A 14,074-nucleotide genomic window follows, 5' to 3' on the forward strand; every position below is an offset into this window, starting at 1 on the left:
GATTGGGGCCCGAAAAGAAGACCTCCACTCCGCTCTACCGCCCGCAGGCAGTGCGGTATGTCGGCCGGCGAAGGCTATAGTTTGGCTACAGCCACCACTTCAGCGGGCATTTCGCTTGCACCTATATGCTGTGTTCCTGGGTATTTTCTACATCCTGATGCTACATCCCTCTGGCTCGTTCACCTCGAAGTGACCGGCCGGCGTTTCTGATGTTCGCCGATCGCCCAGCGAGGCTGACGACGAACCAAGTAACCGCGTTTTGCCTTCGCCTCTTAAGGCCCACCCGATAAAGAGGCACTCGTGTGTACGTAACACAGTGGTACTCGGGCTTCTGTGCATTTGGCCTATTAGTTCGATTACATTGTTATCTCGATCGAAGCTGCTGGACACGTAGGTTGAGTAAGTAGCTGAAATGTAATACGAATTGTAGGAGAGCTATGGAAAAGTCAGGATGTTGCTTGGTTTTTTATTATGTCCATTGTAAACTAAATGGCCGTAGCCTCATATTCGATTCCTTATCCAAAAAAAATTAGCACATTAAATTGAAAAACACACTTAAAAGCAACAATTATTTATCTTTGCCTTTTAGATGCTCTTTAATATACCCTTAGTTAGAAGTACGTATATATTAAGCAGTCGTCTGTATAGCTACTAATGGATTTATAAAATACGCACCCTGATCAGCTATCTTATTCGATTTGCTGTTTTTTAATTTCCTCAGTGTGCTGATAATGGATATATTTATAACATGTGTTGTGTTTTCTCAAGAGCGGATGATTTTGTTTTCTAAGCTAAGTTTGTACATTAAACGCAATACTTACAAGCTTAAATACCAACAAATTACTGAAATATGCTTTTTGCCATCTACAGCTCCACGGCGGGTTCAAGAATCAACGGCATTTGCATTTGTGATTTACTCTTGATACACGTTTAGTGGAAATAGTAGCCCTATAGCCATGAAGCTAACAGTAGATCAAGTAATAATCATTTTATCCATACTTAATTTCTATTCTTTAATGGAAATTTTCGAAATTGTTCAATTTATGCTTTGCGCTATGTTCTAATTCTCCCGTAGCTTTCGATTGGACTAGAGTTTGCATTAGAAGTTCGTCAAAGGACCTAATCAATCAATATGGGGTTCTATGAATCAGCGAGTCGAGGTTTTTTCTATTCTCAACAGTTATTATTTAATTTAACATTGCACTTGATGTAAATACTCTAAGAGCTAATTATTTCTGGAACTTTTTAGTGTTTATTTCACATATTACGCGCCATCTACATCTGCAGACATATCAAAAAAAAAAAAAAATTTTTTTACACATTTTTTATGCTATACAATATATATATATATATATATATATATATTATTGTTATTTTCATACAAACCATAAATCGAAAGTAGTTACGCGTCTTGCACACGTAAAGAAAAATAGCCTTTCACATACATATACAAAGCTGTCGTCTTTGCTTTCTATGCCCACCCACTGAACGTGCTTCCCCTTTCCATTGCAAAAAATGACTAGGAACTATCTTCTACTAAAAGGATGAAGTTGAATAACAGCAGTGGCCGAGGAATCTGTTTTATCTTATCTCAAACGCCGCCGAATGAAACCATTTAGATGATGATTCCTCGTGTCAAACCCGAATGCCGCATTGGTGTCCGTCCCGTGAACTACTCGCGTGGGTGGTTCTCTTGCAGACCCGCCCATAAACTCCCACTGAGCACACACAACGTATATAACGCAGAGGGACATTTTTCTACTGTAAAATGGCTTGGGCTAGAGTTGTTCGTGTACTAATAGCGGCGTGTGAGATAGATTTACAGCTACTTTGGTTCCTGCTACCGCAATGCAATCATCCCCTTTCTCAGTCTTCCCTAGTTAAAGCCGGCAAAAAATCATGAACTTTCTGAATACGAATGTGGTTGATATGGCTAGGGAAAGCTTGAGTTGCCTAAATAAGGACAAGATAATTTATCCTCGGGCTGGCTGGGGATATGTGGGCGGTCCCAGGCGCAGCAACAAATAGTCATTGATAGGATGACAAAGGACGAAAACGACAGAATATAAGCCTGAAGATAACAAAAAAGGCGATAACTGAATCGAAGAGCAAAAGCAATGAGTTGAAATGTTTGCGTTGTGCACAGATAATACTACGTTGTTGAATATGTGGAGCTACTCTTGTCAACATTGACTGATTCGTCGGTATCGGCCTGACGCCATTGCAGTAACCGTACATGTAGTAAACGTTCATTTAAATAAAATGTGTTCCTATTGTGACAAGAAAATGAACGAACCATATAAGTAGAACACCTTGAAAGCGAGCTATGTTACCAAAAGAACGACAGGTTTGTAGGACTATGTCTCAAGTACAGATTGCATTTAAAACACTGAACACAAACATTGAATACGTAAATAGATTTAAAGAATCTCGTAATAATGTTTAACGTAATACAGAGTAAACCTTATGCAGCAGAACAGCGTCGAATTAAATCATTATAAAATAATATAGTGGTACTGGTATTTTAGATCTGTTGAAAATTTGTGCATTTGAAATGAACGTTCTACATTGTATCCAGTAAAAAGAAGTAATTACATAATTTATGTAAACACATAACATAAAATAACACCAACTGTTGGGATAACTTATCTACCATTAAACAATCGAGAGCATCTAAGCGCTTATTCAGTCTGGGAGTAAATGTTCTGCACTAATATTGTCGCTTTAGACTCCGCCTTAAGCAAACCTAAAATAGACAATAGCCGACTGATCTTTTCCTTCTCCTCCTGTCTGTTCACTCATATAGGCACGATATCAGACCAGCCTTAGAACCGCATCTAAATAATAATAATAGTGGTAAATTCAGATGCTGTGGGCTGATCAGTCAGCAGCTGCTCCATTTCAGGGTAGGCCTAGAGCAGAAAAAATATGTAGATCTCTGATCTATACTTAATGCAAGGCGCACCCTTCCATAGCTCGGACACAGCACGCCGCGTGGGTATGTTCAGACGCATAAAACCGTCGATAGGTTAGTTCCCGAGATATATCTAGTTGTTTAATCGTGAGCTGCAACGTCCTTGCGTCCCGTATGGTTCTACAATGAACCTTCAATATATCTTCAACATAATCACACTAGGAGCTATGAATAATTTTACATGGCACTTAGCGTAAACACAATGTATCGGGAAACATTGTGCTTACGTTAAATGCTGTAAACAATCTCCCAGTTGGGCATTCTGCACTGGGGCGTGTCGAGCCCGGTACCCGGCAAAAGCCGCACTCAACTTGATCACTTGGCCATAAACGAATCCTGTGGTCAGAAACGTTGTGGTGTCGGGCCAAAAATGTCCTATTAGCATGTAGGTCAAATTTGTGCAATTGGAAAATCTGAAATGTTATTCACAGGCCATAGTAGGATCCAAGTTTCTCATATATGATACTTGAATGCGCTGCAAAACAAACTGTTGAACAAGTGTTACTTGTGCACATTCCGATCCTCTATTTATTCGAAGGTCTGCCTTTTTTATTCGAAATGAAAACGATCGAAATTTTCAGGGAAAGGATAACAAACCGTTACTCCTTGCTTTGTCGTCGTCCTTAAGCAATTATTCTTAATTATTATTATTTATTTATAATAATTATTATTAAATTAACTTAAGCAACAGTTCATGTATATGCGTTGTTCTATGGCACACGGGTTGCAACTGGTTGTGCATTCGTTCTTTAGAAAATCTTAGTAATTTCAAGGATGGCTGTTCTAATTGCAATAAATAAGAATGCTGTATTATTAAAGGATACAGGAGTCATACCCGATAAAAGCATATATTTTTGTAAGATATTTTTCTAGTATAGGATTAATTGTGATGTGTCGAATCTTAATATTCGGTTATTTGTTTGTTGTCAAAAACGCTTGCTTTTGGCACCGTACGACCTTTCAGGAGCTACTTCGCGATCACCATCACCCGACTGCCGACTAAAGCATCATGTAGTCTCTTGCTTCCAGCCGACACTTGCAAATGTTATCGCCGACTACCGAAATGACGGTGTGAACTTTCATATGGAGTATTCCTACTATTCTCCGTACTTTTTTAAAAATGCGCGTCTTAGCGCGCTTGGGGGCGAGGTGGCCCTTCTTCTCAAGTTTAATTATTGAGTAGTCTTTTAGGGGGTGCGTAAGGGGTAGTGAGGTTGGCTTTCGACTGCAACATTGTCACTCGTTGTCCGACCACCATCAAGGCAATATCTAACTGGTTGGCTTACAACAGACAGAAGTGGTGCTACGGTCGGTAATAGCGTATCATTCCCTAATCAATATATTAAATGCAAACTCTTAGCGGTTCCTGTGTTTTCGATTAGCAGTTTATAACAGGTGGACCTATGTATATTCAGCTTACAGCAACAACTGGTAGGGTTAAGAGACTGAAAAGGAACCATTTTTCTTTTGCCAGAGCTATGCCGGGTGCTGCCGTCTCACTTTCAGCTTTTCCAGGTCTGAATCCGACGAGGCTTATCTTAAAGCGCCCTTGTCCACTTTGTCGGCCAATCGATTCATCCTGACGTCGCCGTAATCAGGAGCCTAGGCCACATATAAAGTTCTTTAGAAATCGCTCATGCCAGGTGCAATTTGTAGGGGAACTGTGCTCAAAAAGACCCTTTCAGCAGCAGAAGTGGTACGCTGCAATCACAAAAAGGTAATCACGTCTAGAGAGGAAAGAATAGAAGAAAAATCGTTAGATAAACTTCAGGTCTCGTTAGCTCGACTCCTGGTATACAAAGATCACCCGGCAGATGTAACGCTTACCGGCTGTCTTGCACCGATATTTGACAGGTAATTGTGCTCCTTTAGCGAGATCATCATCTAATACAGTACATAATGTGAAAATCCCATAGCTGTTTTTTGTTGCCATTCATTGTTGCTTTGCCTAAATTACCTCCATTCAGGTAGTGTCACATCAATCATTATATCTGTTTGTTTCGAAATGGTTCTCTATGGTTTATAGCATGTTAAGGCGTATTTAATAAACTTCACTTTTTTCATGTTTGGCACAAAAATTTGACTGAAGCATAAGGGGATAGGACTGCCTGAAACAAGAGTCTATAGGCCACGGTGCAATTCAGATTACTGGCCCTTTTTGTTCGAGCATATTTAAAAAAATGGGGCTATCTGGGCAGCTCAGTATCGCTTTGCATTTTGTCGAATATTTATTAAGGTCTACACCTAATTACACCTAATCTTTTAGCTTCAATGTTTGTTACCTTTACTTCACCAGTTGCAAAACTATACGTTTCAGAAGAAAGTGAAAGCAAATTACGTTTTATTACATAGTCATCCCCCAGGAGCTCGATTTTGCCAATAACGCGCCACGTACAGCTGCTTTTCAAAAAAAAAAAAGTTTAATAACTTCATTGACATAGATCCTCGTTCAGGGCAAACCATACTGCTAATACGAGCGTCACATTTCTACTACTCATGATCAGAGAGCAGGATGAACGATGAGTAGTTCTTAATATTAGCATCAGGGATACCCGCGACAGAACTCAAGTTTTAATGCAATTAGGTTCACTTTGAAGCACTGTTATTATCGTGCGGCACCGGTTGTTTTCAGCGGGACGTGCAAGCTAATTTTGGTCCATACAAACCCACCCTAACCTATGCATAATCGTGTCACTGAAGTCTGCTGTCTGGTCGTAATATTTCTAAAAGATAGACACGGAACCTCGTGCTTCGTAACCAATACCAGCGATCTACGCAATTAATTTCTCATTTTCTAGTAGTTCCTCGGCCAAATACGACTGGTTATCATACAGCGGCCGCAGCACGTTTATAAGGAATAACGCGGAACACGAGTGCTACAACGGATTTCATACACATGGCAGATTGCGCTTTTGTAGAGACGATCGAGCGTAAACGCCACCAATTGATAAATATCTAGCTGTAACCACTAATACAAAGTCTTGCCCGCGAAAATTATTCAATTGTAGCGTATACGCTTGCCACTTTGCCGGACCAAATTGAGTATTACTTGTCCATGACGGCACGAATAACGGACTGCTATAGATTTTTTTTTATAGTTTGTCTCAAGATGTATACGGAACAATCGTATCTTCACATGTCTAGTTTAGGCAACACGCATCTATTGGTAAACGAGTCCTGCCAAGCCCAAAAAGTAAAGTGGTCAACTTTTTATTCGACCGAATTGCATAAGTTATGGGCGTAATAATAGGAATAACATACGAAATTAAGGATAAATCACATAAATTCACAGCAGGATAACATACCCTGTTCTGAACGTACTCATATTTTACTCTAAGATGGTTTACACAATGAAAAGTATAAGTAATAAAAAACAACTAGGATGATTGCAAAGGAAGTATTACGGTTCAGAGTGATCGTGCACTTTAATACTTGTTTCACAGCGTCACACTGTCGTTTCTATATACAGGATATAAGTCAACTCTTATTCCATTATAGGTCATTTCTCCCGTTTAAATAAATTAAGAGATAAAGAGAAAGAAAGCAGCCAAACATAGACGCTAGCATTGAGATCAGGGAAAGCGTTGGTCCGCCGCCTCGTATATCATCATCTGCGCAAGCGAGAGCTACCTTATTATTCTCTGATCATTTTTCTTTTAATCGTTCTCATAAGGACCTCCTGCCCCACTGCATTAGGGAAAAGAAACACATCTACGCATATCTATACAAGCACAAAAGCCTTTATTAAGCAAATAATCTATTTTTTAGTTTTTAATCATAAACGCGACCATATTCCCATACCTTCTCGGCAGAGTTACCATGGACAATTCTTCTTCTCTTCAATTGAATTTACATGGCTGAATACGGACGAAACACCTCTATACGTCACATGTAATAGTTAACTGCTAGAAGATGCATTTAATATCTGCCCTTTCTTTGAGTACATGATCAGATCTATTTTCTGCAATAATAATAACGACTGTACTGTTTGTGAATGGATGAGCCATAACCGTTTTCTTCATCTAGATATTGCAGCTCCATCGGTTTCTAGATCAATGTTTTGTGTCTGAGATTCAAAAAAAAAATGAAGCAGACCTACCCTCAAGATAGAATGTGCCCGAATTACACAAAAACAACGAGCTAAATTGTTACGTAAACCAGCTTCAATCGCCTGTGGCTTTTCACCGTCACGAACTTATTATTACTGCTGTTATTATTCCAATTACCCGGTTCACTTGAATGGGCACAGTCACCAGACCTATGACCACTACGTGCTTGAGTCATTGATATCATTGTTCACTGAAGATCCGTCACTGTTTCAGTCAAAACGGTTATGCCCAGAAGCCAGAACTCAGCTTGAGCACTAAAGCAATCTAATTTCTATGATGACCCAACGATATAGTACGTGATAGGAGTGCTGTCACGAGCAGCGTCTTGTCGCTTGGCTATTAGCACGCTACATTTGTTATTATTTTAAACGCGATACAAAAACAGAATTCTACTAGGAAACACGAGTCGTAACAATGAGCGTAAATTATAAACAAGCCGTACGACGAACTTATTGTCTGGTCTGAGAAAACAATAGCTATAGTGAATAATGACGCTTTTGCTGTTTGTTTTAATGCGTTTCGATAGAAAAAAAAAATATCTTTTACTACACAGTTATACGTATAGAGACTATTAAATAACACTGAATATGAGATTGCAAAGATGGCCATTCGCGAACGGGTCCTGAACATAGTACAACCAATAGTAGAACAAGTTATTTTATCACTTGTTCAGCTAAGTTCGGTCGAACTTGAAAACCGTCCAATGTGATTTCGTCCATTTCTCAAATTCAACGGCGCAGAAAGTTACGATTCAAGCTATCTACCGTACAATAGTTGGAAACCAAATTCCTGGAAGGGGGCTTTGTAATTGAAAGCACGAATAAGGATCGTTCAGGCTAATCCATGTAAAGGGTCCAGCTTCTCGATTGTTGGCCTATAGGCACTACGACTATAGTTGCGCATCTTCGTATATTAGAGCGTTATATATATATATATATATATATATAATATTGGCGTAAAAGAAGGGAAAAAGCACCACACGTCTGGCTCTTGTGCTGTACTGTCCGCACATTGTCTAGCCTCGTTTATCTGTGGAAAATAAAAAAAAAAAAAAAAAACACGATAGCATACTTATATTAACATCATATCATAACTGGTTAGGTCATTATTTAGTAACTTAATGTACAGTATCTGTAACATATAACTAAAGTATATGAAATTGATCTCATGTATTTATGTACGATGAATGACTATGTTTTCTTTAAGGTTAGTTTTAAGAAAAAAGAAAATTAATTAGTAATCTGTAAAAAAAAAAGGGTTGCTAATTCCTACTAGAAGAATGCTCACAGCGTAACAATTGCCACATAGCTTGCTAGTACAATTCATCTAAATTAGCAGAACAATATGTTGTATTTAGGCTTTCCTTTTCCTGCTCGCTGAAAGTCACCGTTTCTGGTATAGTAAAGGATGCAAGGACCCCATCCTTGCCTATCGAGTACGCGATCAATCTAATAAATTCATCCTCAATTGAATTCAACAGTTCCATTGCCATCGAGCAGCATCCTAATGATTCCTGCTGGTCCATTATCAACTTAGTTGAAGTTACAACTTCGTTTTCCAAAGACGGATTCTAGCGCCGTTTCTACAGTGATTAGTGGAATATTGACCGCATTCAGCGCAAGCGTGTGACGAGATAGCTGAGATTTATGAAATACTTTTAAACTCCAGCTATTAAATTTGTCTGAATTCCCTCTGTGCATTTTTCCGTCGAACTGTTTACTGTAGACGACTCTAATTCAAGATACACAAAATAACTACACACTAATTGTAGAAACATTTACCACAGACAGTGCAGAATTTCTTCTGTATGAGATTTTACTAAAGAACTTCTTTAAAACTTCGCAGACCCATAGGCCGACTCCGGCACCCCGTGCAGTGGCAACGTATCTGTCCAGCAAACTTATGCAGACGGAAGTCTTGGCCCTGGATCTTGTATGGACGTCAGTCATGTACCAGGATGCTAACACAGCTTAGGAGAAAATTTCGAATCATTTCGTGCAGATCAAACCTGATTGTAACACATCAAAATCCGACAGTCCTAACTAGCCTAACTAGTCCGACTAAGCCTGCCATGTATCTAAGCATTGGCTTACGTCGCCATTATGAATACAATGTTTATTCACGAACTCAACGTAACGAAAACGGTTAACTTACATTTTTTAAGCCTCTGGAATTGGATAACGAAAAACTTCGATAAACTTTCAATTGGTTTGTACAATGAAAACGGATTATGCTTGCAACCTATATTGCAAGACTATGCAGAAAATGTTTATCGTGTAATTTACGAATGAACGAGAATATTATCTACGACAACAGGTAATATCGTAAATAAAAAACACCTAGGTGCGGAAAGTATAATACAATAATATTATATTATATATAAAATAAATAAATCAGAAATAATAATAATAACAACACTAGATCCGTATTGATTCAATATAAACTTATCATTGTACAATAATTACGCACTCGACGTTACACGAATGGGCAGATATGAAAGAACACAAAATGACTGAGCGAATTATCAATTACTGTTAATTTACCAATGCTGAAGATACTAGCCGATAGAAGCTGCTGTTAATTGAGCCTCAATGAAGAGCTTGATGTTGGAAAGTGATAGGGCCAATATTACATTGTTCTAGGTAAGCTAAAGGTGATCTGGCCGTGTTATGTAACTGATTGAGACCTCGAAATAAACAATGATACAAGGTCGAGAATCGTTAATCAGGGACCCTTTTTTTTTTCTAATGCCTGTTGTGATTGTATTAGGAAGTACAGTCAGGAGAAATGAAGAAATCTGTAGAAAAATAGCGGCCTATTTAAAAAAGCAAAACTATTCATTTTTATTTACATTAGATTATCTTGTTGAGAGAGAAAAATAGAAATAACTGTCATTATGAGAAATATGGCATCAATGAGCACTCAGTTCACTAAGGAAACACAGGCTGCATAATTGGATATTTTCTTTTTTTTGGCAAAATAAATCGTGGAGCAACATAAAATCAACTTTGCATATTGTTTAAATAAACGTGTACTACTGAAGACTTCTATGTAGGCCAATGGAAGAAGGACACTGACTGATTTCTAATAACATTATAGATTAATCCATTAACTAAACATCGATGATTGAAATGAAAATTAAGTGTAAAGCAATCGCTATAAAAACGATGAATAAGATGTATGTCGGTATAAATGATAAGCTTATCGACCAAACGCCATATATAATAGAACAAATATGAAAAATAATTTTGTGTATAGTAAACTAAAAAAAAGTATGCCTATATTTAAGCCTATGGTGTGGCGCAATCGCAGGTCGTACGCTGCTGGAGGTATGTCGATGGGTCTGAATCTGCAAACTTCGGATACTTATAACCCTTTGGCCGCTGGGAATTTGGATGCCATTTCTTAGGCGAGTACCAAAGCAATCTGAACCTATGCAAGCCAAACTCGCTCGACACGAGCTTGAGGACTTGCGCGACCTGTATATAAAATGCATTAATGTATATTAACTGAAGCTAGAAGTACCATCGCCAAAACAGCTCTTTGGTCACTATAAAGCTCGGCAAAAAAAACGTTCGAGGGTCTCGCGTAAACCAAACGACGTTGTCGGACAAGCTCGAACTGAAGCTGAGATTCAAGGGCTTCATAACCCACGTTTTAGGTCGGCAGGTCTTTTGCTTTATAAGGGCGGTAAGCGTGAGGATCTTCATTGAGTTAATTTGCAGAGTTATGTTTTTATAGTTTGAGCATGTTCTACATCGAACCCAGTACGTAGGTATCATTTTCTATTAATGTAGAAAACGGGGGCATATGGATGTGCATAGTTCATAAATTTAGTCATACGTAATACAGCGACTACGTGAGCACCGTCCGGTTCCAAAACGAAGCGTGTGTGTATAACGTACCCATTCAAGCCTTTCGAGCCACGCAGTTTTCACGGCACCGATGATGACGCATTAACGTTTGCGACATTGTTGGTTGCCGGTAATAATTGCAATTGGAACGCTGAGTCGTTTACGCTTCTTTTTGTATCTGCCTGCTAATCTTAAGGACACGCTGTGGTTCAACTCGCGTATAGACATACGTCGTTTCGTGCTGGAAGCCTGCCATGGAACGCCCAACGGCGATGCCGGACGCAAAACTAGAAACATGAAAAGGCTACAACGAAGGTGGGTTTCAAAATATTAAGAAGTCCCGAAACACAAGAGAGAAGCCAGGAACGATATTAAGTACTGTCTGCACGAATCGATTAGATTTTAAGGACACCCAACCAGGATAGCATGACCGATACAATACAGCGTAGAATATAATAATAAGCTATATTTAGCGGATATAGACACCTAAAGCGAACGATTGTTTGTACCTGTCAATAATAAGGTGAAGTTGGATTTGTTTTTATTAACACCAATGTCTGTTTGTTCTAATCTGATTTATTATTATCAAATCCAGACTAGTGTAGACCTTATCTCGTATGCCTGTTGACAATCGTCCAGTTGAAGCTACGCTGTTCAGCATTTGTCCCCAAAATAGAAAAAAATGCCTATACTCCTTCAAATATCCTTTAAAGCTTTCGTAAGGTAGTACCTCATTTCACATACCTTGTCTCTCGATGGAACGGAATAGGTCATCACTGACGGATAATACGGCCCCTCATGCAGACACTCAGACGTTCCATCCTCTTTGCAGTAACATTGTATATGAAGTTTAGGATCTCGTTAAAAACAAATAGTCGTATACAGTTTTGCCGTGTGCTCTACAAATGATGTACTAACGCAGCGGAGCATTCAACCTGTGTCGGCGGAACCACTGCTTACTCCCTATCTCTTCAACTAGTTAACGTCAGTCCAGGCGGTCAAAGCTAGATAACTTGCTCGACGTGCCACTGCAACCGTCAATGCAGACTAAAATCAATGGAAAGCTAAACTTGCATTATAGATTGTACAGTTGTTCTAGGCCGCTCCTTATGTAAGTCTCTAAAAGACATGGCCAAAGGCAGAACGTCATATCATACTGTTTTTTTCTTTATTTATTGCATATATATATATATATGTATTTGACTGTTGCCAATATATCTGGTTTAGGATAATCGTTCCGAAGCCGAAAATGCCCCTGGTGGGATTTTCGTTTTGCCATAGTTTATAACGATCCTTTCGATGGCTATTCTTTTAGCACTTTGACTCCGTGAACGTTCGGTCGTATATAGGAATTATGCTTTGAACTTTGACAATTCGTATAGTGGCGTCCCAACTCACAAATAGTTGACAAAATCAACGCATGTATCCGGCTGTTGCAAGGTAAATGTTCATTTGTACTAGAAGACGTTGCTAACGCTATAGAAGCCTAACATTATGGGGCAAACCTAGCACATTTCATCTGCAAGTGCCATAATAGCTCAAAGAAAGCAAACATATTCTTACACGTTTCCGCGCATAGCGTGCTTGCCACGCTTGTCCGATCACGAGTCCGTCATTACCAGAACATTAGTTGACTTAGAATGGAAACGGTATAAATAAGCATACAATCAAGTATTCTAGGCATGGTTTTTTCCATAACCCAGGTCTGAGCTCAAGTGAACTAAATAAAAGCCGTATTCATAAATACTGAGGCCCTTTTATGTAAGAAACTCTATATTAATGCACACGAGAACGCTGCCTCATGAATAATATCAATGGGACAATTTCAGCATATTAGCATTGTTTATATATTATCGTATGGATAGCTGACATAAAATCACGATAACTCACAATGGGTTTCGGTATGGGTCGTTTTTAGTGTGGGTTCGCACGGGTGAGGAGCATCACTGTACATTGAACCCACACTGAAGATAAGCATTGGTGCAGTGGGTAAGAAAAGCAGCCTTTGAAAGAAACTGTGGCGGCAGTCCAACAATTAGACGTCGAGAAGATTTGAAAAGGAAGTCAAAATATTTCTGTGTTTAGTTTATTATCGTTACATACGCCTGTGGCAGTAGCAGCCTTTACCATCACAAATATCAGCTACGGTAGCAAATTTACAATGGCCATATTGGGCACCAATTTCAACTGCCGTATTTCTCGCTTTCTAAAGTCCCAGAAATAGGCTTACAAGATGCTTAGGTTTTGCATGCTGTTAGATCCACACAAGCGCGCTATTCAGCCGTCCACCCAAAGTGATGTTTTCTACAACGACTTAGTTAATTCTAGTTATATTTAATAGCTGACAGAATCTACCTATTCCTTTATTTGTAGGCAAACAATTAGTTAGTTCGTCGTTTTTATTGATTTAGCAGAATATTTAGAGATCCTCAAAAACCTATTACATTCGTTTGGTGAAAACGAATGAGGGTGTGCTGAAACTCTTAACATTGACTGCTGTACATGTACCATAATTGACCACGTGACATTTGGAAGAGTCCGAACCTAACTTGCACACCTTGTGCTTCGATTATGCGCTGACGCCTTTAAATGAATGAATACGATACACTTTTTGGCAGTATCTTATCACACTGCCTTTACATATGGTATCATAGTCGTGTTGTCGAAAATAACGCTCGGACAAAATGTCTGAGAACGAAGAATTAGCAAAGGTTTGAGGAGGCAACAATATAGCTTGCTACATAAAAAAAAATGGAACCTAAAATTGAAGCGGTTGAAGAGTTATGCGCATTTGAAGTGTGCGCATTCGAAGTCAACGACATCTGCCTTAAAATATAAAACTCCCAACGGCGATAACGTAATAGTAAGACATGTCCTTGATTGATTATTACCAAATTTCTTTCTTAATATTCATTCTATCGTACGCACGCTTGATCTTTCAAGCCATCGCTGCTTGTTCGACGAGCATCTATATTAGCCGCACAGGAACATTGTTGCAAATACCCACGAGTAGCACTCGGTCAGAGGAACGAACACCGCACCATGCGAACGACATATTCAAAATAGGACGAAACCCTGCTGATGGGTCCGAAGCGTCTGTACATATGCTATGACTCTATATTTGCTACCTGAATTTT

General features: G+C 39.0%; 1 long non-coding RNA gene across 1 annotated transcript; it reads right to left on the minus strand.

The window, feature by feature from the left end:
- Positions 1-6,692: 6,692 nt before the first annotated feature.
- Positions 6,693-11,912, minus strand: LOC111266211 (uncharacterized). Its single transcript, XR_002683932.2, has 3 exons — positions 11,682-11,912; positions 10,989-11,241; positions 6,693-8,112 (listed from the first exon to the last, which is right to left on the minus strand). It is a non-coding gene; the product is annotated as an uncharacterized LOC111266211 (long non-coding RNA).
- Positions 11,913-14,074: the final 2,162 nt, after the last annotated feature.

The sequence above is a fragment of the Varroa jacobsoni genome, unplaced genomic scaffold, assembly GCF_002532875.2.
Source record: "Varroa jacobsoni isolate VJ856 unplaced genomic scaffold, vjacob_1.0 scaffold_1063, whole genome shotgun sequence".
Lineage (NCBI taxonomy): Eukaryota > Metazoa > Arthropoda > Arachnida > Mesostigmata > Varroidae > Varroa > Varroa jacobsoni.